The 16,408-nt window shown below is 39.6% G+C and overlaps 1 long non-coding RNA gene across 2 annotated transcripts in view; it reads left to right on the top strand.

The window, feature by feature from the left end:
- The window catches only part of LOC309451197, a 36,576-nt gene extending 20,472 nt beyond the window's left edge, over window positions 1-16,104 (top strand). For both annotated transcript variants that reach the window (XR_014186201.1, XR_014186202.1), the window contains exons 3-4: window positions 2,305-2,367; window positions 12,021-16,104. This is a non-coding gene — a long non-coding RNA (uncharacterized lncRNA). The remainder of the gene's footprint in view (window positions 1-2,304; window positions 2,368-12,020) is intronic.
- Window positions 16,105-16,408: the final 304 nt, after the last annotated feature.

Below are 16,408 nucleotides of genomic sequence, written 5' to 3'. Positions count from 1 at the left end.
CACAACAAAACTGCTAATGGCATTGTCCTCCTGAAGTGATCTGATCACCTCCCTCTGTTTCTTGGAACCTCTGCAATAGTCCTTGAATAGCTTTTAAAATCCGACATTTTAGATATCTCTTTTCCTTCTCTTTAGGATTATTATAATAACACTACATTATATCTTCCTGCTTTCATTGCATTCTATCACTCTTTTTCATTGCATCTCTAGATGTCTTTCCATGCTACTGTCAAAATAAAATACAAGTGATGTATCTTCCTTTTAATTCAAAAATGCTTCCCAAAAGCCTATTATTTCCCCCAGAAGTCCAGACAGAAAAAGAGTCAAACATTCCTCAGCACTGCCACACAGTATATTTGTAAGAGGATTATAGCAAAGGTGGTGTTAATTGTGCAACATTTAAAAAAGTCAAAATTAAATATAGAATCTAATAATATAGGCCTTAAGAGCCTATGAGTAACCCTATTATCTCACTATCGCGACATGTCCGTAATTTCTTCTTCTTGCTCTTCTCTCGTACTCAGAACATTAGGGTAGTTTTTAAAGAATTTGAGGCTGGTACGGGCTTTTCAAGGTTGTTATGAAAAAGCATACTGTACACATAAACAAGCATACAGACTTAGTGAAGGTGCTTTTATTTATAAGTTGCATCTGGAATGCTAAGTCCTTTTTTTTTAAAAAAAAAAAAAAGAGATTCAGTCTGAACAAACTGTGAAAACAAGGGTTGTCCAACCCAAGACAAACAGTTATTATGCCCATGTAGTTGCCGTGAAAGAGAAGACCCCCCTCTTCTGGCATGAGCTGGAGTAGCTCTCAGCAGAAGACTTGATAAAATATGCTCAAAACTGTGTTTTGATCGCAAATAGGAATACACCTAGGATTAATATCTGTGTAACAAATATTTCTTACACCATCTTGTGTTCCGAAGTTTCCTCACCCCACACTTACGCACAAAACTTAGTCCTTCACACCAGTGCTCTGAACTTGTAGTAAGAGTGCTCTAGCTTCTTTGACAGAGATTGAACACACAGTGTGTCACGGTCAGATTCTTTTTGCATAGTTGTTTTCTGGTTCAGGACAAAACGTATGAAGAACTCCCTACTCCAAGCACAGAGTGGACTGAGCACCGATATTAAAAATATGCCCTTCAGTCTTGATGACTGTAAAAGGAAAAGCCTTTTGACAGACAAATTCTCTTTGTTCAGGCACTATTATTTGCTGCACTCTTCCCTGAAAGTGACCAGCAATTCCACCTTATGAGAAAAGACTGTTGCTAAAGATGTTCAGAAATTCTTCCATATCCAGCATTTCAATTGTTCCTGTAAATGCAAGGTTTTCTCTATGATAAATATGGCAGTGAGAATTCTGTCCCAATCAGACCTCAAAACAGAAAACCATGTGTGTATTTATCATTATCTCTTTTGCTGCCAGAAATAAAGAAGAGGCATTTATAATGCTTCCTTTTGTTTGTTTTTAAATTTTGCATTACTTTTTGTTTTTACCAGCCTTTACAGTTCATGACTTAATGGTAGGTGGATGGAATTCTTCCTTATTAGATCATATATTTCAGTCCTTGTAAATGCAAGATAGACTAGCTTTCCCTACACCCTAATGGTTAAGAAAAAAATAAAGCAGTAAGAGACATTCACATTCCTGCTGTCTTGCCGAAGGAGCAGCTGTTTTGCTTTGGTTTTAAAAATTGAAGTCATAGATGAAGAGAAATGTAATGCTGTTTAGTGTAATTCATCTGAAAGGTAGAATATTCCCCGCAAAATGGGAGGAGTTTTGAAGACCAACATTGTATAGTTGTCTCATTTCTATGCAGTAATATACAAAATAATTTATCTCTTTCCAACACACAGATAAGGTATAAATTCATGCATCCTACTCTGTTAAGTGCTGGAAATAGAATTGCAGCCATTATGATAGATACTGAACTGGAATACCAGTTTATCTTAGAAAGAATAGAAAAGCTTTTAGTTTTCAGTATTTATCTCCTGTATCTCAAAAATATTGCAGATCATTTTAATACATTTTGTATTTTTTAATTCCAGGTTACTATGTCAAATCAAAGTAAAATGAAATGACAAGTTTTCTTTTTTCTGTTCTCAATGTTCTTACTATTTTTGTTTCTATTATTCATGTCCAAATATTAACTAATCTTTGTTTAACTTTTTCTGTGTGAAATCTGAATAAAGCATGGAAAAATATCATAAACATCATCTTTGTGACATTTCCGTAGACTTACCTCATGACTTGCTCAGGTTGTGCAGTATAATTTTGCTTTTTAAATTTGTTTTATAGTTGGAGCACTTTTCAACAACTACTACATAACAGGAATTTGCTCTGGAGCTGGTATACTAATGGGTAAGAAGACACCTTCATTTTCTTCTGAATACTTTTGCATTTGGAGACCTTTACTGAATTTATCCACTATGTCCCAAATAAACTCTGCTTATGAACCACCCAGAAAGATTAGATCAAACCTTGAGAATAACCAATCTCTGAAGCCTTTAGTAAGGAATGTTTAGCAGTTGCTGTCGAACTACAGTAAAATCAAGGAGGTCACAGTTATGGTGGCGGGAGGAGGCAGAAGGTTTCCTTGGGTAGAACAGTAAGCTGGGAAAGAAATCAGCTATGTATTTCTAGTTATTTCAAAGTATGCTTTAGTTAAGAAGAATCTTTGCCCTGGGGAAGTCCCTGAAGGACAGACATACAGTGTGGAGTCTAAGAAAATTTATAACATTGCATTAATTACGATTCTATTATAAAACTGTAACTGGGAGAAAAGAACCTTGATCAGCAAAAATCTTAAAACTGGTTAATTGTTAGAGAATATCAGATTAGTAATTTAGTGTATCTATAGTTTATGCATCTTCATCTTGAATGTTTATATGAAGAACACATTGTATTTCTAGCTGCAATATCTCATTTACTGTTTCTCAAACCTTTTTAAAGCTATTATGAATGTACATAATGACTTTCTACTTGCTTATCTAATGCTAGGTCAGTTCTCCGTTTCTCAATGAAATGTCACGCTGGAAGCTTTTTGTGAGCAATTGTCAGCAGGTGGGTTACAGAGGGAGAGAAGAGGGCTTTTATCTCCTATGGTAGTGAGGCTAAGCTTGTTGCTGTGCTGCTAACCAGAATTTTAAAAGATTTGGAATCTATATTCCATTTTACTGGTGACTTTAAGTGACTTTAAAGTGGCTAACTTACAGAGAAGTTTTTAAAGATTTTTTGATTGTATTTTCCAAGGATTCCAATGGTAGTCCAGCATCAAATCACTTAAAGAAATTGTCCTTACTGTGTGCTGGCTTTAGCTTACAATCTGTAAACTGCCTGCCCTGACAGGTGTGTCAGGAGACTCTATGTTACCTATGTACTAGTATCTTACAATATTAACATAGACATTAGACCGTATGATGCTCAGTTTTACTAAAAAGAGGATTATCAGAAATTAAAACAGACTGAGGTTCTCTAAAAATCATTAAAATCAGCTTCTTCAGGACTTTGAAGACTCAAGAATGGTTTTATTCAAGAGAGCGAATTGACAGCTGTTCACACAAATGGCCCTTGCAGCAAAGGAGGCAAATGCATTTGACTGCATTAGGAGTGTTGCCAGCAGCTTGGGGGAGGAGATCCTTCCCCTCTGACCAGCACTGGCGAGGTCACACCTGGAGTCCCCTGTCCAGTTCTGGGCTCCACAGTAAAAGACAGATATGCAGGTATGGGAGAGCGTCCAACAAAGGGCCGTGAAGATTATTTAGATGCTGGAGCATCTCTCCTATAAGGAAAGGCTGAGAGAGATTAGACTCTTCAGCCAGGAGAAGAAATGCTCAGGGAAATCTCATCAATATATATAGATACCTGAAGGGAGGGTGCAAGGAGGATGGAATCAGGCTCTTCCAGTGGTGCTCAGTGACAGGACCAGAGGCAATGGACACAAACTGAAACACAGGAGGTTCCCTCTCTAGAACAGCAAACACTTTTCCACTGTGAGGATGACCAAGCACTAGCATTGTTTACCCAGAGAGGTTGTAGATTGTCTGTGCTTAGAGATATTCAAAAGCAAGGTCCTGGGCAACTGGCTGTAGGTGACCATGCAGACCAGATGATCTCCAGAAGTCCCTGCCAACCTCAGCCATTCTGTGATTCTGTGAGTCTTAGCTCTTATGCCTAACAAAGAGACTTTTGGTGCAAACTGTAGTGGTTATAATAATTTCTGAAGATTTTAAAGAATTTCACATGTAAATTTCTGAATAGCAAGTAATGTAGTGATTGTGTTTTGATTATGTTGTGCATAAATGCAGAAGAGAAGTTATCATAGATAGTAGCCTCAAATGAGAAGTTAGCATTTCATGGGATTTGTGGTGTAGAAGGAGTTTTAACTGTATATAAAGTGTATAGTAAGAACCAGGGAGGAATTATTTCTTCAACTTTAAAGGGGCTCTCTATGAAAATGGCCCTTTCTTCCTTTCCTCCCCAGATTTCTTCTTGGTTTTGTAAGCAGATTTAACAGAATTAACCCTATCTGTAAAACAATGACATTGAGAAGGGTTCCTACCAGTACCTAGAGAAGTAAACACTACATTGCTATAGCCACTTGACATTACACAGAACTTAGTGTTAAACTGTATAAAATAGTTTAGTTTTTTAATCTCTGTGCTACTATTACTTATTATTAAATTAACTGTCAAAATATTTTAATAAACAAAAAATATACTAGTAAATACAAATATCAAAAGCTTACTTGAATGAAAGCAAATCTTCACACATACCTCATATTTGACAGGCTGACAGACTAAAACATGTTTTGAATTGAGGCTACATATAAACCCTCTACATGTTGTCACTAGACGAAGCCGTTCTAATCCATGTAACACCCTTTAGGGAAGGTTCATCATCTCTGAGGGCTGATACTTTAAAAATCAGTATCTACTGATCATGCTTTAGGTTCCTAGAGAAGCAATTGCTATTAAGAGAAGGCAAAGTTACCTATTACAGCTGAAAACTCCATCTCAGCAGACACTGATTACATGGATAAGATCAACAAAAGCACACTTGAGACCTAAATGTTCTGGTGGTGTTAATTTTTTGTCCTTCATTTAGTCTTCTTATTTAACTAAGAAAAAAAAAAAAAATCAGTGCTAGTATACAAGCATATTGAAAGAGCGTAACAGATAAAATAATATTTGTGGCCCTTCTCTGGCCCCTCTCCAGCAGGTCCATGTCTTCCCTGTACTGAAGACTCCAGAGCTGGACACAGGACTCCAGGTGAGGTTTCACCAGAGCAGAGGAGCAGAATCACCTCCCTTGACCTGCTCACCACACTGCTTTCCATGCAGCTCAGGATACGATTGGCCTTCTGGGCTGCAAGCGCACATTGCCAGTTCATGTCCAATCCTTCATCCACCAATACCCCCAAGTCTTTCTCTGCAGACCTGCTTTCAATCCCTTTATCCCCCAGCCTGTACTGATACCAGGGGTTGCCCTGGCTGTGCTACAGGACCTCATGAGGTTCACATGGGCCAACTTCTCAAGCTTGTCCAGATCTCTCTGGATGGCACACTGTCCCTCAGGTGTGTCAGCTGCACCACTCAGCTTGGTGTCATCTGCAAACTTGCTGACACTGCCTGTGTCATTGATGAGGGTATTAAATAGTACTGGTCCCTATACAGACCCCTGGGGGACACCACATGTCAATGATCTCCATCTGGACATTGAGCCACTGACCACTCTTTGGATGCAACCATCCAACTAATTCCGCATCCATTGAACAGTCCACCCATCAAATCCATATCTCTCCAATTTAGAAAGAAGGATGTTGTGAGGAACCATGTCAAAGGCCTTACAGAAGACCAGATAGACGACATCTGTAGCCCTTAGTCCACTGATATAGTTACTCCATCATAGACAGCCACGGGCTTGGTCAGGCAGGATTTGCCCTTGGTGAAGCCATGCTGGCTGTCTTGAATCACCTCCTTGTCCTCCATGTGCCTTAGCACAGCTTCTAGGAGGATCTGTTCCATGATCTTCCCAGGCACAGAGGTGAAGCTGATGGGTCCTCCTTTCTACCGCTTTTAAAATTTAGTGCCATGTTTCCCTTTTTCCAGTCACCAAGGACTTCACCTGACTGCCATGACGTCAAATATCATGGAAAGTGGCTTGGTAACTACATCAGCCAATTCCCTCAGGACTCGGGGGTGCAGCTCATCAGGTCGGATAGACTTACATATAATCAGGTTCCTCAGGTGGTCAGGAACTTGATCATTTCCTACAGTGCGAGGGACATTGTTTCTGCAGTCCCTGCTTTGAGGTCCCTCCACAGGAGAGGTGTGGGAAGAGAGATTGGCAGTGAAGACAGGGAAAAAAGTTGTTTAGTACCTAAGCCTTCTTCTGGTTGTTACCAGTTTGCCAGTTTTGTTGACCAGGGCGGGTTATGCTTTCTTTGATTTTCCCTTTTCAGCTAACATACCTGTAGAAGCTCTTATTATTATTCTTTGTGTCCCTTGCTTAGTTCAGTTTCAGCTGCGCCTTGGCCTTCCTGACCTCAGCTCTGCACAACTGGGCAGTGTCCAGCGTGCTCTTCCCAGGATATCTGTCCCTGCTTCCACTGCCTGTGTGCTTCCTTCTTGCCTTTACTTTGACCAGCAGGTCTTGACTCATCCATGACATTTTCTTGCCTTCCTTTCCTGATTCTTACACCTGGGCATCGAGAGCTCTTATGCTTTGTGGAAAACATCCTTAAAGATCTGCCAGTTCTGTTCTGCTCCCTTGTTCCTGAGGGCAGCTTTCCTGGCACTAATTCTTTGAACAGCTGGAATTTTGCTTTCCTAAAATTCAGAGTCCTGACCTTTACTCTTCACCTGTCCCACATCCCTCAACACTGCAAACTCCACCAGTGCATGATCATTGCAGCCCAAGCTGCCTCCAACCTTGACATCACCAATTACCTCACTTGTGCTGGTGACTCTCACATCCAGTATCGCATCTGCCCTGGTAGGGCAATCTATTACCTGGCTTAAGAAATTATCCTCAATGCACTCCAGGACTCTCCTGGATTGCCTACAGCTTGCTGTGCTACTTTCCCTGTGGATATGGAGGTGGTTGAAGTCCCCAGCAGGACAGGAGCCTGCAAGCATGATGTCATCTGTAGCTGAAGTAACAAGGCTCCAGATTGAGCAGCCTGTAGTAGACACGAACCACAAGGTTCCCTTTGTTGCCCCAGTCACTAATTTTTATACAGAAGCTTCCAGCCTGCTTGTGGCTATTCTTCAGAGACAGGTCTTCACACTCTACCCATTTCTCAGTGGAGAGGGCAACCCCTCCACCCTTCCCTCCTCACCTGTCCATTCTGAACAGCCTGTACCCATCAGTAGCCACACTCCAGTCACAGGATTTGTCCCACCCAGTGTCAGCAATGGCAACTAGCTCTAGCATGCCTTCTAGCATGCCTTCTAGCAGCACGGTGGCTTCCAGCTCCTTCTGTTTGTTGCCCATGCTGCGTGCATTGGTGCAGAAGCACTTCAGCCGGGCTGTCAGCTGTGTTGTCTTCCTAGAGAACACCCCTTAACTCCTTTGAGGTATTTCCTGGTGTTCCCCTGTTGTCTCCTACTACCTCAGGATCCCCTGGCCCATCTCTCCAAGATTTCAGGTGTTCTGCAGCATACCCAGCATGTCTCAGAACAGGAGGCTGAGGGCACGCGTTAGCACATCGTCCCTCTAACCTCCCACAGCTTGCCACAGGCAAGACTGATAGTATTCCTCCCCCCCTTCAAGTTTAGTTTAAAGCTCTGTCAAGGAGACTCTCTGGTTCACGAAGAAAGATCCCCTTTCCACTTTGAGAAAGGTGAGTCCCATTAAATGCCAACAGGCCTGATGCCATGCAGATCCCCCAGTATCAAAAAAAACAAAACTGTGGTGGTGATGCCAGCCACGGAGCCATATTATTCTATCATGAAGAATATCTAAGTGTTACTTGCTTTCTTATGAGAAAGCAGCACTGGTACCTTAAATATATATGGGACTGCTGTAGGAGAGGAGAGTTTCCTGTTGGCCCTGCATCACAGGTGACACAGTTTCTGAGTGGGGAAGTTTATATTGTACACAAAGTAAATATCACAAAGACTAGTGATCTAATGTACCTTTTTTCTTGTTTCTGCTAGAATGATTCTCACCAAACTCAGCAGTAAGCAATGCATATTTGTAAAATAAATTAATTAAAAGCTGGGAAAAAGGAGACTATCAGTTTTGATCATACTTTGCAGCATAGTGTTATTCCAGCATTAAAAGTAGTAAGACATAGAAATTAAGGTTTATGCTTAAGTCAGAGACTTAGATTATCAGGCCATGCTTCCATGTCTGCCATAATATTTTTAGTCTCAATATAATATTTTTTCTGTGATTTCAGGGTACATGAACTGATTCATTCTGTAGAATGGAAAATGTGAGACTTAATTTTGTTGTAATAGCATTAAATTCTTTACCAAGAAAAATCACACCAGACACTAAAAAAAATTCTGATAATTCTTTTTGTCAGCAATGCCATGAATTGGTGACTTAGTATTTAACAGGAAACTGGCCTTTGTTTTGGAGCCATGCCTTTACCATCTAAATGGCATCTCACCCTCAACTGGCTCTGAGGGGCTCTGTCATGCCCTAATGGAATTCCTGAGGAAGGAATTGGGGGTTGACAAAGAACAGAACTGGAAAGAGGAAAGAAGAGACAGGTCGGAATAGTGACTGAGGTAACTGGAAATAGAAAGGGATGAGGCCAAGACTGGAGGAGGAGTCCTCCGTACTGCTTCTTCATCCTGTTCCCAATTCTGTGTTATCTGAGAGATTGCCTCAGCAATAGCCTGCTTAAGACCAGAACTCTGTTTAACACCCTGATTATTGACAGTCCTGTTCACTGAACAAATCAAGGTTTTGGAGAAAAAATAACCCATTAGCCTGGAATGTAGTTCGCATTGTGACATGGATACTGACTTCAGACTGCAGATGGAAAGTTCTCCTTTGTTCATAATTTGTAAGTACTTAAATTTGCAGACAATGCTATTGTAATGAGGGTTATCTTGAGCTATTTTCCTGCAGCAGTTTTGAAAACCTACACCTGTCAAAATAAAAATACGTCACATGGAACATGAGTTGTTCCATCAGCAATCTTTGGGCCATTAGGCTCACACCACAAACCTAACACTACAATTAACAGGTAAAATTGTCCCAGGATTAGTGTGTTATTCTGCACAAGGAACAACATTTTAAAGGGCTGCAATATATTTTTTTTGCTAACAGGTTTCATGTTATTTACAGAGGATGGAAAAATGCAAAGACAAAGGGCACAGAAATATAAAGTTCCATTATTGCAGAGACCCTTCTGCTCTACCGTCTAGTACATCCCCCTTGCTTTTGCTTACATCTAATCCTACTCATTCTGGCTCTGAGTTTTACTCATTCTCCTTTTTTTCATGCCTCTAAATAGCTGTCTGTCTCTTCATTTGTAGACATCCACTTTTCCTGCTGCTGCCTACCTACTTCGTGAACTCAGAAAGCAACTCCTTTCCATCTCTGACTGATGTCTGCTTCCAAAGTCTGCATATCCCTATCCAGCCCTCTTCAGCTTGTTTTCTGTCTGGCTCCTGTAGTGTTTTCTTTTCATTTTTCTCATAGTGGGTTCCATTTTACCACTTCTCTTTGTCTGGCTTACGCAAGCAGAAGCATCTGACTGCATGGGACAGACATCCAGCGTTCAAGGAGAAGTCTTGCTTAGCTGAAGACTTGAATATACTCTTTATTGAGATATTCATCAGGTCTTAAAAGTGAGCTAGTTAGTTAGACAGGTCTAACTTCAATCTTCTTTAAGAAGTCTCCACTGAACATTTGCTGATTGGGGCTGCTTCTGAAAGCTTACACATTGCTACCGCTTGCAATAATTGATTGGTTCCTTCTCTAAACCCTCCTTGGCTAGAGCTCCTCAGCAGACAGTTTCTACACTTTAGGGGGGTGAGGGTCTGGGCAGACTGACAGTACTTTCTATTATTTTTCTCAGAAATTGGGTCTTCCCAAAAAATAAATCTGATAGTGAATGTAATCTTTAATGGTTTAAGTAATTATAGAAGTCTTGTAGCAGGGATTATAGGGCAAATTTATGTACAGGATAAAACAGTATTTAAACTCAGGAATAAATAATGTATTTTTTTTTTCTGAATAATTTGTTTTTTGGTTTCCTAAAAACCTTTCAAAAAACGAAGGTTATAGTATGTGCACATGTGTGTTTGTGGCCTAATAATGAACTTTTGCCTTTGTTTGCAGTGTGGTCTGGAGCATGTGTTTCCCTTTCCTTTAGCTTATTGTGCAAACAAATACACTTCTACTCTTGAAAAAAAATGTTCTGAGAACTGCTACATTCTCACGTTTGTGACTGAACTTTGTCTTCTTGAGGTTTGCATGTAGTGTCATATTATTTGTGATGACAGGCCATGCACTATTAAAGGAAAAAGAACCCGAACAGCTTAATGGTGGTGGCTGCAGTCAGCTCTAACCACAGAGCACCCGTGGGCAGTGTGTGCTGGCTGGTGTCGGAGCAGCCCTGTGTGGTCCTTTTGGAAGTACAAAGCCCTCATGGCACTGGAAGACAGGATGAGGAGCTGGAAGTAGATAGATAAGCAATACAGAAAAGTTATTAACAGAGACCAGCAATTTATTTCCATCACAGACCCAACAAACTGCCATGGATTTGCTTTCTAAGCATCCCTCTACAGCACTGAAATCACTCTGACTTGCAATTTCTCTTCTTTGGAAAACCTTCCTGAAAGGGAGACTGTAGAGAGATGGGTGTCATTCTCTTCTCCCAAGTAACATGCAATAGGAGAAGAGGAAATGGCCTCAAGTTGTGCCAGAAGAGCTTCAAATTTGATATCAGGAAAAATGTCTTCACCGAAAGGGTTATCAAGCATTGGAACATGCTGCCCAGGGAAGTGTTGAGTCACTATCTTTAGGTTGGGAAAGACCTTTGAGATCATCAAGTCCATAAATGATGGTAGACATTTTGTATTTATTTAACAGGGACAAGCTACAAAGCATACTTTAAAGAAACATGGAGAGTGTATGAGGGCGCGGGGAGGGTCAGGTGCTGCCCAGGCACTTGGGGCAGCAGGCCAGGGCAGGACTGCCAGGGTGGGAGCAGGCAGGGTCAACCCCATTCCCAGCCATCAGGCACCTGGTGGGGACCAGGACGGGCAGGTCCAGGCGGGGACATCACGCCGGGGTCCCACCGGGCAGGGCTGAGGGCAGCTGGAGCCTGGCCCTGCTGCAGCATCGCTGGGTGGGCTGGAGCGGCCCTTGGGCTGATATGGCAGGGTAGGGGCAGCCCTGGGGGAGGCTGGGCAGGGTCTGTGAGCCCTGTTAGGGCCATTGGGGCCCTGATGGAATATATGGCAGTATTTTTAAATTTGCATTTTAAATAAAAAGAAACATACAGAAAATATTTGAGGAAGGGGAAAAAAATCCAAATGAGTCAATTTTTTCAACTCCCTGTCTTGTAACAACTGAATTTTAGCAATAAAACTAAATAGGGTATCAGGTGGATTTCAAAAGCTCAGGCAGAATCAGTATTTAGGTAATTATTTTACTCTTTTAGAGAGTAATTTTGACCTTAAACTAGGACTGCATAGATATGTCCATGTATGAAGAGAACAAACAATAATACCATAAGCATTGTGTCAAATCTAATTATGTACCAAGTTTTGTAATTATAGATTAGTCTTTCTGCATTGTGGGTCACAGTTCAGAGTCAATGGTATACTGTGGTTGTGGAAGATTTCTGTGCAAGTGGCAGACATGCATCAAATTATACAATGATGCCTAGACACCTCTGGTCTATGGTATTCTTTACAAGAGAGCACTGAAATAAGAGCATGTGCAAGTTCTAAATTTATAAATCCTTAGTCATTATACAAAGAAAGAGATACCCACTTTCTAGCAATTTAAACATTTGTGTTAATCTCTTCTAATCACAGAATCACAGAACAGCCCAGGCTGGAAGTAACCTCGAAAGATCATCAGGTCCAGACCTTCATGGGAAAGGGACCCTGGAGGAGATTATCGAGCACCCTGTCCTGTCGCATCTTGAAAACCTCCAACAATGGGGACTCCACCACATCTCTGAGGAGATTGTTCTAGTGAATGATTGTTCTCACTGCAAAAAAAAATTTCTTATGTTAAGATGAAACGTCTCTCAGTGCAACTTGTATCTGCTGCGTCTTGTCTTGTCTGTGTAGGTCCTTGTGAGAAGAGAGCCTCTATCGCCTTTGTAGCTGCCCTTCAAGTGACCGCCACCAAACCATACAAAACCAAGACATTCTGTTTCATACTGGGTGTAATTACATAACAAACGACAGCTGTGCTTGGTGATTATTAGCATGGCAAACAAACATATCTACAATAAGAGAAAATTCTGTCCTGATAAGCTCTGAGACAGAATTTCTCCTCTGTTTGTCATAATGAAACAGGTTCTGTTTGTTGCATATAAGAGAAAATTTTTATGACAATAGTAGATCTTCTCAATTAAGAAAGTAGTTTCCAAAACAGAGAAAGTTATGCCCTGGGCAGCTTTAGATTAGTCCTAGATTATTTTAGTCTTGTCTGGCAAAATGAGACATTTACTTCTTTCATTATTTGGGCCGCACTGTCTTTCATTTCAAACTGAGGCAGGTAATTGTTTTTCTTCAGGTGCTTAGTTGCAAAGGATAACTGATATGGCAGCTGCTTTGCACTGTTTTCCTAAACCTTCCCAGAAGAGATACATGCTATATACAAAGTCATGTGTTGAGTTCCAGCAGAAAATCCAGACTTCTAGCTTATTTTGAGGGTTTAGAGAATATCATTATTTAATGAAATGGGACACTAATTTGAAAAAAAAAAATAAATCTCTGACAGGAAAAGACTTAAGTACTTAAGAAGTATTTTTTTAAGAGCAAGCACTCGAGTTAAGTGCTTTGCTGAATTAGGGCACAGAATAAGAAGCACAGAAGAATAAGAAACAAGGAACTTCTATCTATCACCATGTGCTGGGGGCCTGTGCAGTAAATGTAATGACCTTAGATACATGCCTATGCCTCAAGTACTGTTTACAAAGATCAGAATTGGATTTTTAACTGATGGAATACAATTACATCTGTTCATTTACTGTATCTGTGGTGAGACATGAAAATATCTGACTCACTTGTTACAGTAAAGGACAAATATACAATACATTCAAAACAATGTGGAAGAAACAAGCTGTATGCCAATTACATGCCAAGAGAAATAATATTGGATGTAAAACTGATCTATATGCACAGATTCCCTTGGGATGTTATCTTTGCCTTCAGTAGAGTTAATTTACTTCCATGACGATACGTTTAAAACATCAACAATTTCTTACTATTAAAATATGGTGCTCATGACAGGTGTCATTACTTAAATATACTGCATTTTTATCATTTCATGGTGAAAATGTGATGGAGGAAACAAATTCTGTACAATAATCTCAAGCTCTGTAATATTTTGAACTGAGAGAGAAAACAGTGAAAATGTGAAACTGTACACCGTCATTCATGGTTAAATAAGAAAACTCCAAGATTTCCTTGATATAGATTGTATTATCTTTTGTACATAGTTAAAGTTGAGAATTATTATTCAAATCTCCTCTACTCCTGCTACCTCTAGCAGCTGCAAGTGTTGCTCTTAGTTACTATTTGACAGATCTGTTTTCACTTAAACATCCATGCAAACATAGTACAGTGTTTACAGCTCACATTTTTAAAAGATTTTTGGCATACGTCATTTTTCCTTCTTCTCAGTTTACAGATGTCCATGCTGAGTATTTCTGCAAGGAAAATAATAGTTCGTGAAATAATTCAGAAAATTCATTAATAGATCTTCATGCAAAAGAAAAAAATACTTTCAATGGAAAATGCTGATTCTAGCAGTATATTTCCATTAATACTGTAAAATAATCATCAGCTTTTTCTTGGATAGTCTGAGAAACTAAATTCCTTTTAATTGCCATATCATAGGACATTCTGATGAATTTATGTAATCTTCAGTCATCCCACATTTTCAGCTACTCATCCCAGGTTATTTTTTACCTTCCACTTCCATTATCAAGCTGTGCTCAGCATGGAATGTGATCATGATGCAATGATAGGTGTCATCTAACCAGAACTTGGCTTCGGTGATGTCCTTTACCTGGACTGTACACTTGTTAGAATATAAAAGAACAATTTTCTTAAATTATTGTTTTTACTGCAAAGCATAATAAACTCACAGAGCTGTGGGGGAATAGGATAGCATAGCATAGCATAGCATAGCATAGCATAGCATAGCATAGCATAGCATAGCATAGCATAGCATAGCATAGCATAGCATACAATACAATACAATACAATACAATACAATAGTTCCAGTTGGAAGGGACCTACAACGCTCACCTAGTCTGGTGGTCGGACCACTCCAGTCTATTCTCACACATTGCACGTATATTCCCTTTTGGAAATTTAAGTGATCATTCACTTCATCTAGTAACTAAAATACTGTCTTCTCCTTAAACAGTGCAAGAATTCCACTCTGGTATATCTGGATTTCAATGATGGTCAAAATCAGGAGGATTTTTTCTTTTTTTAGTGGAAGGAGACAACAGTAGGAAAATAAGATTATTTTATCCAATGAAATGCATTCCTTTTCATAGTAAACATCAGAAATGCATGCAATTTGAGACAAAAGTGTAATTTCCTCCGCTTGAAAGGGACAGTACCTTAGGTTAATTTGACTGGGCTGTGGCTTCTAATATTCTCCTTTCTTGGAGCCCTCCAGTTTATAAGAATACAAGATACAATATCTGGCAGCAGCTGGTTGGTTCCTTGGGTTCTGTATCCTATCATCTCTAACAGCAGGTAGTGCTGAGCTGCAGAAACACGGAACAAAGCCCATTCATACACAAAACAGCTGATAGTCCACAACTCCAATTCACTTGTGAAATACAGAACTTTGAAGGCAACTAGTCAATTCACATAAAATTTGATTGCCCCAAGGTAAGAAGGCAATACTGTAAAAGTTTTTATTGGTCATATATTTAGCTAGATTTTAATAAAGCTCAGCCACAGCATTTGGCTCTATGACCTTGTCTAACAGTGAATTTTATCATTATCATGCTACATGAACTGGTATTTCCCTCTTTCATTTGATATAATTTTGCAGTTACTAATTTCAAGACAGTTATTAAATTTTTTGTAAAGACAAACATAAAATTAGAATTGTCATGCTGGAGCTGATCCAATGTGGTTTATCCAGCTCTGGTCTTACAGAGAGTGGCAAAGAGTATTTTCTTTAATTGGTAAAGGCTATGAAGAAAAAGGGTGTTCTAGTCAGTTATTTTTTTGGGTCAACTTTACCTATGATGACCTCTGCATTGTCTTTATTTCTATAAATCACCAGGCCCTTTAAAGTCTTATCCAAGTTCTTAATTTTACCAGCTCTGGGTGGCAATGAGTCCCACACTCTAGTTATTTATCATATAAATAAAAATCTATTCTGAATTTTCCAATTTTAAACTTTTTAATTTTCCACCATTGTTTTCAGTTTCATAATGGGAAAACACAAATTTATTTCCTCCACACCATTCCCTTGTTTATATACTTTTATCGAAGTGTCTGTATATAATTTCTGTAGAGATTCTGGGTATAGTCCTCTACTATCCTGCATTTTGTAAGTTCCCTTCTGACTGTGTTCTGTGAATATTAAAAAATATCCGGACTAGAAAACTGGTTTGGGGAACATCTGTAAATAAAGAAAAAGTAGGCCAGCAATGTATTGTTGTACAGCCACTGCTGTCTGACTCAGTCACAGTCCTAATAAGAAATATGTAACAGTTAAAAATATTTTTCCATTACTCCTCAAAATCTTAAAGTAATTATAATGAGAATTATAATTAATGTAGCTCAGATTTCCTGGGAAAAAAAAAATTATAAATGTGCATTTTATAGGCTGCAGCCTGAAAACTGATTTTTAAAATGCATGTTTGGCTTATTTCTACTGGTATCTTGTTGAAATAAAAGGAAGGTAAATCTTCTTGATTACCGTGCCATAGGTGGAAATGAAACACAGTGTGAATTCCTGACATGAATCCTCTGCACTGAAGTAGGTTCCCACACTTCACCGCTTTGGATGGGAGGTTGGATTGAGTTGGAATTCCTACCTGAGTCACACTGCGATGCTCTCATTGCTGGCAACAACTGCACTGTCCCCCTCAGGCCCTGTTGTACTTTCTTTGCTGCCATCTACAATTTCAGTCCGTTAAGGGGACAGCTGCTTTCAGAAAGCAGGAAGGGGTATGAATCAGCTGAGAAAAGTCTCCTTCTTCCTTTAA

Source organism: Streptopelia decaocto, assembly GCF_964273445.1.
Source record: "Streptopelia decaocto genome assembly, chromosome: Z".
Classification (NCBI taxonomy): Eukaryota; Metazoa; Chordata; class Aves; order Columbiformes; family Columbidae; genus Streptopelia; species Streptopelia decaocto.
Note: the sequence above shows the minus strand (reverse complement) of the source record. Positions and strands in the feature narration are given on the sequence as shown.